The 12,738-nt window shown below is 42.3% G+C and overlaps 6 non-coding genes across 6 annotated transcripts; all 6 read right to left on the bottom strand.

Moving 5' to 3' along the window:
- Window positions 1–1,724: 1,724 nt before the first annotated feature.
- Window positions 1,725–1,864, bottom strand: LOC144793080 (U4 spliceosomal RNA). The gene has a single exon (XR_013602747.1). It is a non-coding gene; the product is annotated as a U4 spliceosomal RNA (small nuclear RNA).
- A 1,925-nt stretch (window positions 1,865–3,789) lies between these two features.
- Window positions 3,790–3,929, bottom strand: LOC144793878 (U4 spliceosomal RNA). Its single transcript, XR_013603331.1, has one exon. It is a non-coding gene; the product is annotated as a U4 spliceosomal RNA (small nuclear RNA).
- Window positions 3,930–5,858: 1,929 nt separating this feature from the next.
- LOC144793909 (U4 spliceosomal RNA) lies at window positions 5,859–5,998 on the bottom strand. The gene has a single exon (XR_013603359.1). It is a non-coding gene; the product is annotated as a U4 spliceosomal RNA (small nuclear RNA).
- A 1,929-nt stretch (window positions 5,999–7,927) lies between these two features.
- On the bottom strand, window positions 7,928–8,067 carry LOC144793749 (U4 spliceosomal RNA). Its single transcript, XR_013603219.1, has one exon. It is a non-coding gene; the product is annotated as a U4 spliceosomal RNA (small nuclear RNA).
- Window positions 8,068–9,994: 1,927 nt separating this feature from the next.
- On the bottom strand, window positions 9,995–10,134 carry LOC144793116 (U4 spliceosomal RNA). The gene has a single exon (XR_013602778.1). It is a non-coding gene; the product is annotated as a U4 spliceosomal RNA (small nuclear RNA).
- Window positions 10,135–12,063: 1,929 nt separating this feature from the next.
- On the bottom strand, window positions 12,064–12,203 carry LOC144793844 (U4 spliceosomal RNA). Its single transcript, XR_013603303.1, has one exon. It is a non-coding gene; the product is annotated as a U4 spliceosomal RNA (small nuclear RNA).
- Between the last annotated feature and the right edge of the window lie 535 nt (window positions 12,204–12,738).

The raw sequence follows: 12,738 nt of genomic DNA, 5'->3' as shown, positions 1-12,738 counted from the left end.
GAATTATGGGAAATTGTATGCTAAATAGCTGTCCAGGTAAGCAGCACCCTCCCAAGTTATGGATTTGATGCTCAGGCAGATATACCTTCACACAAAGATGAGATCTAGGCTGCTAACCATGGGTTGTGGAAAATATAAGAAGCACACATTCATAATAGCATCCTCATAGGTCCCACTGTCTTCAAATGTTTACTAGAGAAGGAACGGCAATCAATTTAAAGGAAAATAAATTATAGATAAATTTTTCCATATTCCATAATGCACGTCTGCCATTTCATGGCACTACATAGTTGCATTTGCTGCATTTCATTTTTAGCTTTAGGAGGTACAATATACTGGTTTCCTGGTTTTCAAAACATTTTAGGGGAAGATTCACAAGGACCTGACGCAACTGCATGGATGCATAAGTTTCCTTGAGTCAGTGCTGAATGTCCTTGTGCCACGATGAATGTGCTGTATTTACAATACAGCGCTCCATGGCGCAAGGATTAACAGATGCGTCAGAAATTCTGATGCATCTGTTGGCACAAAAGTGATGCATTGCTGGAAATGCTCATGAAAGTGACGCAAAAAGCCCTGAGTCATAACTTATGCCTGGTCTGTGCAGGCGTAGGAATTTTGACACAGTGAAGGCGTAGAGTGATGTAGTGAAATCTTGTAGATTTCAGTGCGTCAGTTCTAGAAGGCTTTTAGCGTGGGAACGCCCACCCTGCATACATTATACCTGACGCAGGAATAATGTGATGCGGGACTTTACAATGTGACACATCTCCCTAGATGCGTCACATTGTAAATGGGCCGCAACATTTACGCCGCAGCTGCGTCACAATACAGATTTTTATACTTGCCCTATATATGGCTGTGTGTAGGTTGTGTGTCTCCGTCTGCATGCAGCATACAAATGTGCCAGATCTGGTAGCCCAGTTGGGCTGATGCAGCCACACAAGAGCTCTTTGCCTGACCTCATTGTCACCAATTCAAATCAGAGAGGATGCAGTCTTTCAAGGCTCTCAGGTGAAAAAATGGGCCCTAGAGCAAGGAAGAAAATAGGCCCCCTTGTTGAAGTTTGGAATATAAAATACCGAAATAATCAGGGTTCAGTGGGTCCCGCAGGTCTGTGGGCACCAGTGCAACTGCACCTGCTGCACCAACAGAAGCTACGCCCCTGTCATAGAGCTGGGTAACATCAATTACTCAGTGCCACATAGAGCATTAGAAATAAACTTTACATAATGTCAAACGGCAAAAACAAGAGCTTTGTCAGTTCTTGTTCTGTTTCAAACACTCCATACAATCTGTATGAACCCTCTCCACATTTTCCTACTAATAACAAATGCCTTTGCTCCAAGAAAAAAACTTTCTGGGCGGTTAGTGCACATTTGAATGGTAGATGAGACCTCGGAAGAGCCCAGCCCTGCGCCGGACTGCGAGTCACCTCAGAGAGCAGAAACAAAGCCCGTCCTCTGCCCATCACTGACCCAAGCGAATCTGTGGAGCAAAGATGAGAACAAAGAGGAAGAAATAAAAGAATTACGAAAACTCATCAAGGAAAATAAATCCCTATATTACTGCTGTATTTAAAAAGCTGAGAAAACAAAAGAGAACGTAAAGAGTAAACTGAAGCCAAATATGGTCACCGTTTTGTCCTTATCACAGCTCACAAACCTGCAAGTAAATTGCATTGCAAAGTAAACTATCTTATTTTTTAATTACATATTCTCCAGTCTCCGAAGAAACTGTAAAAAATTGCCATTTCGACTATATTTCAAGTCTCCATGACGGGGTATTGGGTAAAGTTTTCAATAAGCAATAATCACGCCTCGGTTAAACCTCATTGACTACAATACTGCCACTGCGCAAAGCTAAACAATTTAGTGGGAATTTCATGCACACTTGCCCTAGTACCTCATGTTACAAAGAACATGATTCCTTTTCAAAAGATGTTATCTGTTTATGCATAACTACTCCTCCACTGCTTCTGATAGGCAATGTAAGACATATAATGGTGTTGTTTTACTAATTTCTATCAGCTCTCTGCCCCAAACCGTCGATAGCCACACGCAGAGAATTATGGGAAATTGTATGCTAAATAGCTGTCCAGGTAAGCAGCACCCTCCCAAGTTATGGATTTGATGCTCAGGCAGATATACCTTCACACAAAGATGAGATCTAGGCTGCTAACCATGGGTTGTGGAAAATATAAGAAGCACACATTCATAATAGCATACTCATAGGTCCCACTGTCTTCAAATGTTTACTAGAGAAGGAACGGCAATCAATTTAAAGGAAAATAAATTATAGATACATTTTTCCATATTCCATAATGCACGTCTGCCATTTCATGGCACTACATAGTTGCATTTGCTGCATTTCATTTTTAGCTTTAGGAGGTACAATATACTGGTTTCCTGGTTTTCAAAACATTTTAGGGGAAGATTCACAAGGACCTGACGCAACTGCATGGATGCATAAGTTTCCTTGAGTCAGTGCTGAATGTCCTTGTGCCACGATGAATGTGCTGTATTTACAATACAGCGCTCCATGGCGCAAGGATTAACAGATGCGTCAGAAATTCTGACGCATCTGTTGGCACAAAAGTGATGCATTGCTGGAAATGCTCATGAAAGTGACGCAAAAAGCCCTGAGTCATAACTTATGCCTGGTCTGTGCAGGCGTAGGAATTTTGACACAGTGCAGGCGTAGAGTGATGTAGTGAAATCTTGTAGATTTCAGTGCGTCAGTTCTAGAAGGCTTTTAGCGTGGGAACGCCCTCCCTGCATACATTATACCTGACGCAGGTATAATGTGATGCGGGACTTTACAATGTGACACATCTCCCTAGATGCGTCACATTGTAAATGGGCCGCAACATTTACGCCGCAGCTGCGTCACAATACAGATTTTTATACTTGCCCTATATATGGCTGTGTGTAGGTTGTGTGTCTCCGTCTGCATGCAGCATACAAATGTGCCAGATCTGGTAGCCCAGTTGGGCTGATGCAGCCACACAAGAGCTCTTTGCCTGACCTCATTGTCACCAATTCAAATCAGAGAGGATGCAGTCTTTCAAGGCTCTCAGGTGAAAAAATGGGCCCTAGAGCAAGGAAGAAAATAGGCCCCCTTGTTGAAGTTTGGAATATAAAATACCGAAATAATCAGGGTTCAGTGGGTCCCGCAGGTCTGTGGGCACCAGTGCAACTGCACCTGCTGCACCAACAGAAGCTACGCCCCGTCATAGAGCTGGGTAACATCAATTACTCAGTGCCACATAGAGCATTAGAAATAAACTTTACATAATGTCAAACGGCAAAAACAAGAGCTTTGTCAGTTCTTGTTCTGTTTCAAACACTCCATACAATCTGTATGAACCCTCTCCACATTTTCCTACTGATAACAAATGCCTTCGCTCCCACAAAAAAACTTTCTGGGCGGTTAGTGCACATTTGAATGGGAGATGAGACCTCGGAAGAGCCCAGCCCTGCGCCGGACTGCGAGTCACCTCAGAGAGCAGAAACAAAGCCCGTCCTCTGCCCATCACTGACCCAAGCGAATCCGTGGAGCAAAGATGAGAACAAAGGGGAAGAAATAAAAGAATAACGAAAACTCATCAAGGAAAATAAATCCCTAAATTACTGCTGTAATTAGAAAGCTGAGAAAACAAAAGAGAACGTAAAGAGTAAACTGAAGCCAAATAGAGTCACCGTTTTGTCCTTGTCACAGATCACAAACCTGCCAGTAAATTGCATTGCAAAGTAAACTATCTTATTTTTTTAATTACATATTCTCCAGTCTCCGAAGAGACTGTCAAAAATTGCCATTTTGACTATATTTCAAGTCTCCATGACGGGGTATTGGGTAAAGTTTTCAATAAGCAATAATCACACCTCGGTTAAACCTCATTGGCTACGATACTGCCACTGCGCAAAGCTAAACAATTTAGTGTGAATTTCATGCACACTTGCCCTAGTACCTCATGTTACAAAGAACATGATTCCTTTTCAAAAGATGTTATCTGTTTATGCATAACTACTCCTCCACTGCTTCTGATAGGCAATGTAAGACATATAATGGTGTTGTTTTACTAATTTCTATCAGCTCTCTGCCCCAAACCGTCGATAGCCACACGCAGAGAATTATGGGAAATTGTATGCTAAATAGCTGTCCAGGTAAGCAGCACCCTCCCAAGTTATGGATTTGATGCTCAGGCAGATATACCTTCACACAAAGATGAGATCTAGGCTGCTAACCATGGGTTGTGGAAAATATAAGAAGCACACATTCATAATAGCATCCTCATAGGTCCCACTGTCTTCAAATGTTTACAAGAGAAGGAACGGCAATCAATTTAAAGGAAAATAAATTATAGATACATTTTTCCATATTCCATAATGCACGTCTGCCATTTCATGGCACTACATAGTCGCATTTGCTGCATTTCATTTTTAGCTTTAGGAGGTACAATATACTGGTTTCCTGGTTTTCAAAACATTTTAGGGGAAGATTCACAAGGACCTGACGCAACTGCATGGATGCATAAGTTTCCTTGAGTCAGTGCTGAATGTCCTTGTGCCACGATGAATGTGCTGTATTTACAATACAGCGCTCCATGGCGCAAGAATTAACAGATGCGTCAGAAATTCTGACGCATCTGTTGGCACAAAAGTGACGCATTGCTGGAAATGCTCATGAAAGTGACGCAAAAAGCCCTGAGTCATAACTTATGCCTGGTCTGTGCAGGCGTAGGGATTTTGACACAGTGAAGGCGTAGAGTGATGTAGTGAAATCTTGTAGATTTCAGTGCGTCAGTTCTAGAAGGCTTTTAGCGTGGGAACGCCCACCCTGCATACATTATACCTGACGCAGGTATAATATGATGCGGGACTTTACAATGTGACACATCTCCCTAGATGCGTCACATTGTAAATGGGCCGCAACATTTATGCCGCAGCTGCGTCACAATACAGATTTTTATACTTGCCCTATATATGGCTGTGTGTATGTTGTGTGTCTCCGTCTGCATGCAGCATACAAATGTGCCAGATCTGGTAGCCCAGTTGGGCTGATGCAGCCACACAAGAGCTCTTTGCCTGACCTCATTGTGACCAATTGAAATCAGAGAGGATCCATGCAGTCTTTCAAGGCTCTCAGGTGAAAAAATGGGCCCTAGAGCAAGGAAGAAAATAGGCCCCCTTGTTGAAGTTTGGAATATAAAATACCGCAATAATCAGGGTTCAGTGGGTCCCGCAGGTCTGTGGGCGCCAGTGCAACTGCACCTGCTGCACCAACAGAAGCTACGCCCCTGTCATAGAGCTGGGTAACATCAATTACTCAGTGCCACAAAGAGCATTAGAAATAAACTTTACATAATGTCAAACGGCAAAAACAAGAGCTTTGTCAGTTCTTGTTTTGTTTCAAACACTCCATACAATCTGTATGAACCCTCTCCACATTTTCCTACTGATAACAAATGCCTTCGCTCCCAGAAAAAAACTTTCTGGGCGGTTAGTGCACATTTGAATGGGAGATGAGACCTCGGACGAGCCCAGCCCTGCGCCGGACTGCGAGTCACCTCAGAGAGCAGAAACAAAGCCCGTCCTCTGCCCATCACTGACCCAAGTGAATCCGTGGAGCAAAGATGAGAACAAAGGGGAAGAAATAAAAGAATAACGAAAACTCATCAAGGAAAATAAATCCCTAAATTACTGCTGTATTTAGAAAGCTGAGAAAACAAAAGAGAACGTAAAGAGTAAACTGAAGCCAAATAGAGTCACCGTTTTGTCCTTGTCACAGATCACAAACCTGCAAGTAAATTGCATTGCAAAGTAAACTATCTTATTTTTTAATTACATATTCTCCAGTCTCCGAAGAGACTGTCAAAAATGGCCATTTCGACTATATTTCAAGTCTCCATGACGGGGTATTGGGTAAAGTTTTCAATAAGCAATAATCACGCCTCGGTTAAACCTCATTGGCTACGATACTGCCACTGCGCAAAGCTAAACAATTTAGTGTGAATTTCATGCACACTTGCCCTAGTACCTCATGTTACAAAGAACATGATTCCTTTTCAAAAGATGTTATCTGTTTATGCATAACTACTCCTCCACTGCTTCTGATAGGCAATGTAAGACATATAATGGTGTTGTTTTACTAATTTCTATTAGCTCTCTGCCCCAAACCGTCGATAGCCACACGCAGAGAATTATGGGAAATTGTATCCTAAATAGCTGTCCAGGTAAGCAGCACCCTCCCAAGTTATGGATTTGATGCTCAGGCAGATATACCTTCACACAAAGATGAGATCTAGGCTGCTAACCATGGGTTGTGGAAAATATAAGAAGCACACATTCATAATAGCATCCTCATAGGTCCCACTGTCTTCAAATGTTTACAAGAGAAGGAACGGCAATCAATTTAAAGGAAAATAAATTATAGATACATTTTTCCATATTCCATAATGCACGTCTGCCATTTCATGGCACTACATAGTTGCATTTGCTGCATTTCATTTTTAGCTTTAGGAGGTACAATATACTGGTTTCCTGGTTTTCAAAACATTTTAGGGGAAGATTCACAAGGACCTGACGCAACTGCATGGATGCATAAGTTTCCTTGAGTCAGTGCTGAATGTCCTTGTGCCACGATGAATGTGCTGTATTTACAATACAGCGCTCCATGGCGCAAGAATTAACAGATGCGTCAGAAATTCTGACGCATCTGTTGGCACAAAAGTGATGCATTGCTGGAAATGCTCATGAAAGTGACGCAAAAAGCCCTGAGTCATAACTTATGCCTGGTCTGTGCAGGCGTAGGGATTTTGACACAGTGACGGCGTAGAGTGATGTAGTGAAATCTTGTAGATTTCAGTGCGTCAGTTCTAGAAGGCTTTTAGCGTGGGAACGCCCACCCTGCATACATTATACCTGACGCAGGTATAATATGATGCGGGACTTTACAATGTGACACATCTCCCTAGATGCGTCACATTGTAAATGGGCCGCAACATTTATGCCGCAGCTGCGTCACAATACAGATTTTTATACTTGCCCTATATATGGCTGTGTGTACGTTGTGTGTCTCCGTCTGCATGCAGCATACAAATGTGCCAGATCTGGTAGCCCAGTTGGGCTGATGCAGCCACACAAGAGCTCTTTGCCTGACCTCATTGTCACCAATTGAAATCAGAGAGGATCCATGCAGTCTTTCAAGGCTCTCAGGTGAAAAAATGGGCCCTAGAGCAAGGAAGAAAATAGGCCCCCTTGTTGAAGTTTGGAATATAAAATACCGCAATAATCAGGGTTCAGTGGGTCCCGCAGGTCTGTGGGCGCCAGTGCAACTGCACCTGCTGCACCAACAGAAGCTACGCCCCTGTCATAGAGCTGGGTAACATCAATTACTCAGTGCCACAAAGAGCATTAGAAATAAACTTTACATAATGTCAAACGGCAAAAACAAGAGCTTTGTCAGTTCTTGTTCTGTTTCAAACACTCCATACAATCTGTATGAACCCTCTCCACATTTTCCTACTGATAATAAATGCCTTCGCTCCCAGAAAAAAACTTTCTGGGCGGTTAGTGCACATTTGAATGGGAGATGAGACCTCGGAAGAGCCCAGCCCTGCGCCGGACTGCGAGTCACCTCAGAGAGCAGAAACAAAGCCCGTCCTCTGCCCATCACTGACCCAAGCGAATCCGTGGAGAAAAGATGAGAACAAAGGGGAAGAAATAAAAGAATAACGAAAACTCATCAAGGAAAATAAATCCCTAAATTACTGCTGTATTTAAAAAGCTGAGAAAACAAAAGAGAACGTAAAGAGTAAACTGAAGCCAAATAGAGTCACCGTTTTGTCCTTGTCACAGATCACAAACCTGCAAATAAATTGCATTGCAAAGTAAACTATCTTATTTTTTAATTACATATTCTCCAGTCTCCGAAGAGACTGTCAAAAATTGCCATTTCGACTATATTTCAAGTCTCCATGACGGGGTATTGGGTAAAGTTTTCAATAAGCAATAATCACGCCTCGGTTAAACCTCATTGGCTACGATACTGCCACTGCGCAAAGCTAAACAATTTAGTGGGAATTTCATGCACACTTGCCCTAGTACCTCATGTTACAAAGAACATGATTCCTTTTCAAAAGATGTTATCTGTTTATGCATAACTACTCATCCACTGCTTCTGATAGGCAATGTAAGACATATAATGGTGTTGTTTTACTAATTTCTATCAGCTCTCTGCCCCAAACCGTCGATAGCCACACGCAGAAAATTATGGGAAATTGTATGCTAAATAGCTGTCCAGGTAAGCAGCACCCTCCCAAGTTATGGATTTGATGCTCAGGCAGATATACCTTCACACAAAGATGAGATCTAGGCTGCTAACAATGGGTTGTGGAAAATATAAGAAACACAAATTCATAATAGCATCCTCATAGGTCCCACTGTCTTCAAATGTTTACTAGAGAAGGAACGGCAATCAATTTAAAGGAAAATAAATTATAGATACATTTTTCCATATTCCATAATGCACGTCTGCCATTTCATGGCACTACATAGTTGCATTTGCTGCATTTCATTTTTAGCTTTAGGAGGTACAATATACTGGTTTCCTGGTTTTCAAAACATTTTAGGGGTAGATTCACAAGGACCTGACGCAACTGCATGGATGCATAAGTTTCCTTGAGTCAGTGCTGAATGTCCTTGTGCCACGATGAATGTGCTGTATTTACAATACAGCGCTCCATGGCGCAAGAATTAACAGATGCGTCAGAAATTCTGACGTATCTGTTGGCACAAAAGTGACGCATTGCTGGAAATGCTCATGAAAGTGACGCAAAAAGCCCTGAGTCATAACTTATGCCTGGTCTGTGCAGGCGTAGGGATTTTGACAGTGAAGGCGTAGAGTGATGTAGTGAAATCTTGTAGCTTTCAGTGCGTCAGTTCTAGAAGGCTTTTAGCATGGGAACGCCCACCCTGCATACATTATACCTGACGCAGGTATAATATGATGCGGGACTTTACAATGTGACACATCTCCCTAGATGCGTCATATTGTAAATGGGCCGCAACATTTATGCCGCAGCTGCATCACAATACAGATTTTTATACTTGCCCTATATATGGCTGTGTGTACGTTGTGTGTCTCCATCTGCATGCAGCATACAAATGTGCCAGATCTGGTAGCCCAGTTGGGCTGATGCAGCCACACAAGAGCTCTTTGCCTGACCTCATTGTCACCAATTCAAATCAGAGAGGATCCATGCAGTCTTTCAAGGCTCTCAGGTGAAAAAATGGGCCCTAGAGCAAGGAAGAAAATAGGCCCCCTTGTTGAAGTTTGGAATATAAAATAACGCAATAATCAGGGTTCAGTGGGTCCCGCAGGTCTGTGGGCGCCAGTGCAACTGCACCTGCTGCACCAACAGAAACTACGCCCCTGTCATAGAGCTGGGTAACATCAATTACTCAGTGCCACAAAGAGCATTAGAAATAAACTTTACATAATGTCAAACGGCAAAAACAAGAGCTTTGTCAGTTCTTGTTCGGTTTCAAACACTCCATACAATCTGTATGAACCCTCTCCACATTTTCCTACTGATAACAAATGCCTTCGCTCCCAGAAAAAAACTTTCTGGGCGGTTAGTGCACATTTGAATGGGAGATGAGACCTCGGAAGAGCCCAGCCCTGCGCCGGACTGTGAGTCACCTCAGAGAGCAGAAACAAAGCCCGTCCTCTGCCCATCACTGACCCAAGCGAATCCGTGGAGCAAAGATGAGAACAAAGGGGAAGAAATAAAAGAATAACGAAAACTCATCAAGGAAAATAAATCCCTAAATTACTGCTGTATTTAAAAAGCTGAGAAAACAAAAGAGAACGTAAAGAGTAAACTGAAGCCAAATAGAGTCACCGTTTTGTCCTTGTCACAGATCACAAACCTGCAAGTAAATTGCATTGCAAAGTAAACTATCTTATTTTTTAATGACATATTCTCCAGTCTCCGAAAAGACTGTCAAAAATTGCCATTTCGACTATATTTCAAGACTCCATGACAAGGTATTGGGTAAAGTTTTCAATAAGCAATAATCACACCTCAGTTAAACCTCATTGGCTACAATACTGCCACTGCGCAAAGCTAAACAATTTAGTGGGAATTTCATGCACACTTGCCCTAGTACCTCATGTTACAAAGAACATGATTCCTTTTCAAAAGATGTTATCTGTTTATGCATAACTACTCCTCCACTGCTTCTGATAGGCAATGTAAGACATATAACGGTGTTGTTTTACTAATTTCTATTAGCTCTCTGCCCCAAACCGTCGATAGCCACACGCAGAGAATTATGGGAAATTGTATCCTAAATAGCTGTCCAGGTAAGCAACACCCTCCCAAGTTATGGATTTGATGCTCAGGCAGATATACCTTCACACAAAGATGAGATCTAGGCTGCTAACCATGGGTTGTGGAAAATATAAGAAGCACACATTCATAATAGCATCCTCATAGGTCCCACTGTCTTCAAATGTTTACAAGAGAAGGAACGGCAATCAATTTAAAGGAAAATAAATTATAGATACATTTTTCCATATTCCATAATGCACGTCTGCCATTTCATGGCACTACATAGTTGCATTTGCTGCATTTCATTTTTAGCTTTAGGAGGTACAATATACTGGTTTCCTGGTTTTCAAAACATTTTAGGGGAAGATTCACAAGGACCTGACGCAACTGCATGGATGCATAAGTTTCCTTGAGTCAGTGCTGAATGTCCTTGTGCCACGATGAATGTGCTGTATTTACAATACAGCGCTCCATGGCGCAAGAATTAACAGATGCGTCAGAAATTCTGACGCATCTGTTGGCACAAAAGTGACGCATTGCTGGAAATGCTCATGAAAGTGACGCAAAAAGCCCTGAGTCATAACTTATGCCTGGTCTGTGCAGGCGTAGGGATTTTGACACAGTGACGGCGTAGAGTGATGTAGTGAAATCTTGTAGATTTCAGTGCGTCAGTTCTAGAAGGCTTTTAGCGTGGGAACGCCCACCCTGCATACATTATACCTGACGCAGGTATAATATGATGCGGGACTTTACAATGTGACACATCTCCCTAGATGCGTCACATTGTAAATGGGCCGCAACATTTATGCCGCAGCTGCGTCACAATACAGATTTTTATACTTGCCCTATATATGGCTGTGTGTACGTTGTGTGTCTCCGTCTGCATGCAGCATACAAATGTGCCAGATCTGGTAGCCCAGTTGGGCTGATGCAGCCACACAAGAGCTCTTTGCCTGACCTCATTGTCACCAATTGAAATCAGAGAGGATCCATGCAGTCTTTCAAGGCTCTCAGGTGAAAAAATGGGCCCTAGAGCAAGGAAGAAAATAGGCCCCCTTGTTGAAGTTTGGAATATAAAATACCGCAATAATCAGGGTTCAGTGGGTCCCGCAGGTCTGTGGGCGCCAGTGCAACTGCACCTGCTGCACCAACAGAAGCTACGCCCCTGTCATAGAGCTGGGTAACATCAATTACTCAGTGCCACAAAGAGCATTAGAAATAAACTTTACATAATGTCAAACGGCAAAAACAAGAGCTTTGTCAGTTCTTGTTCTGTTTCAAACACTCCATACAATCTGTATGAACCCTCTCCACATTTTCCTACTGATAACAAATGCCTTCGCTCCCAGAAAAAAACTTTCTGGGCGGTTAGTGCACATTTGAATGGGAGATGAGACCTCGGAAGAGCCCAGCCCTGCGCCGGACTGCGAGTCACCTCAGAGAGCAGAAACAAAGCCCGTCCTCTGCCCATCACTGACCCAAGCGAATCCGTGGAGAAAAGATGAGAACAAAGGGGAAGAAATAAAAGAATAACGAAAACTCATCAAGGAAAATAAATCCCTAAATTACTGCTGTATTTAAAAAGCTGAGAAAACAAAAGAGAACGTAAAGAGTAAACTGAAGCCAAATAGAGTCACCGTTTTGTCCTTGTCACAGATCACAAACCTGCAAATAAATTGCATTGCAAAGTAAACTATCTTATTTTTTAATTACATATTCTCCAGTCTCCGAAGAGACTGTCAAAAATTGCCATTTCGACTATATTTCAAGTCTCCATGACGGGGTATTGGGTAAAGTTTTCAATAAGCAATAATCACGCCTCGGTTAAACCTCATTGGCTACAATACTGCCACTGCGCAAAGCTAAACAATTTAGTGGGAATTTCATGCACACTTGCCCTAGTACCTCATGTTACAAAGAACATGATTCCTTTTCAAAAGATGTTATCTGTTTATGCATAACTACTCCTCCACTGCTTCTGATAGGCAATGTAAGACATATAATGGTGTTGTTTTACTAATTTCTATCAGCTCTCTGCCCCAAACCGTCGATAGCCACACGCAGAGAATTATGGGAAATTGTATGCTAAATAGCTGTCCAGGTAAGCAGCACCCTCCCAAGTTATGGATTTGATGCTCAGGCAGATATACCTTCACACAAAGATGAGATCTAGGCTGCTAACCATGGGTTGTGGAAAATATAAGAAGCACACATTCATAATAGCATCCTCATAGGTCCCACTGTCTTCAAATGTTTACTAGAGAAGGAACGGCAATCAATTTAAAGGAAAATAAATTATAGATACATTTTTCCATATTCCATAATGCACGTCTGCCATTTCATGGCACTACATAGTTGCATTTGCTGCATTTCATTGTTAGCTTTAGGAGGTACAATAT

This window comes from Lissotriton helveticus, chromosome 11 (assembly GCF_964261635.1).
Source record: "Lissotriton helveticus chromosome 11, aLisHel1.1, whole genome shotgun sequence".
Lineage (NCBI taxonomy): Eukaryota > Metazoa > Chordata > Amphibia > Caudata > Salamandridae > Lissotriton > Lissotriton helveticus.
Note: the sequence above shows the minus strand (reverse complement) of the source record. Positions and strands in the feature narration are given on the sequence as shown.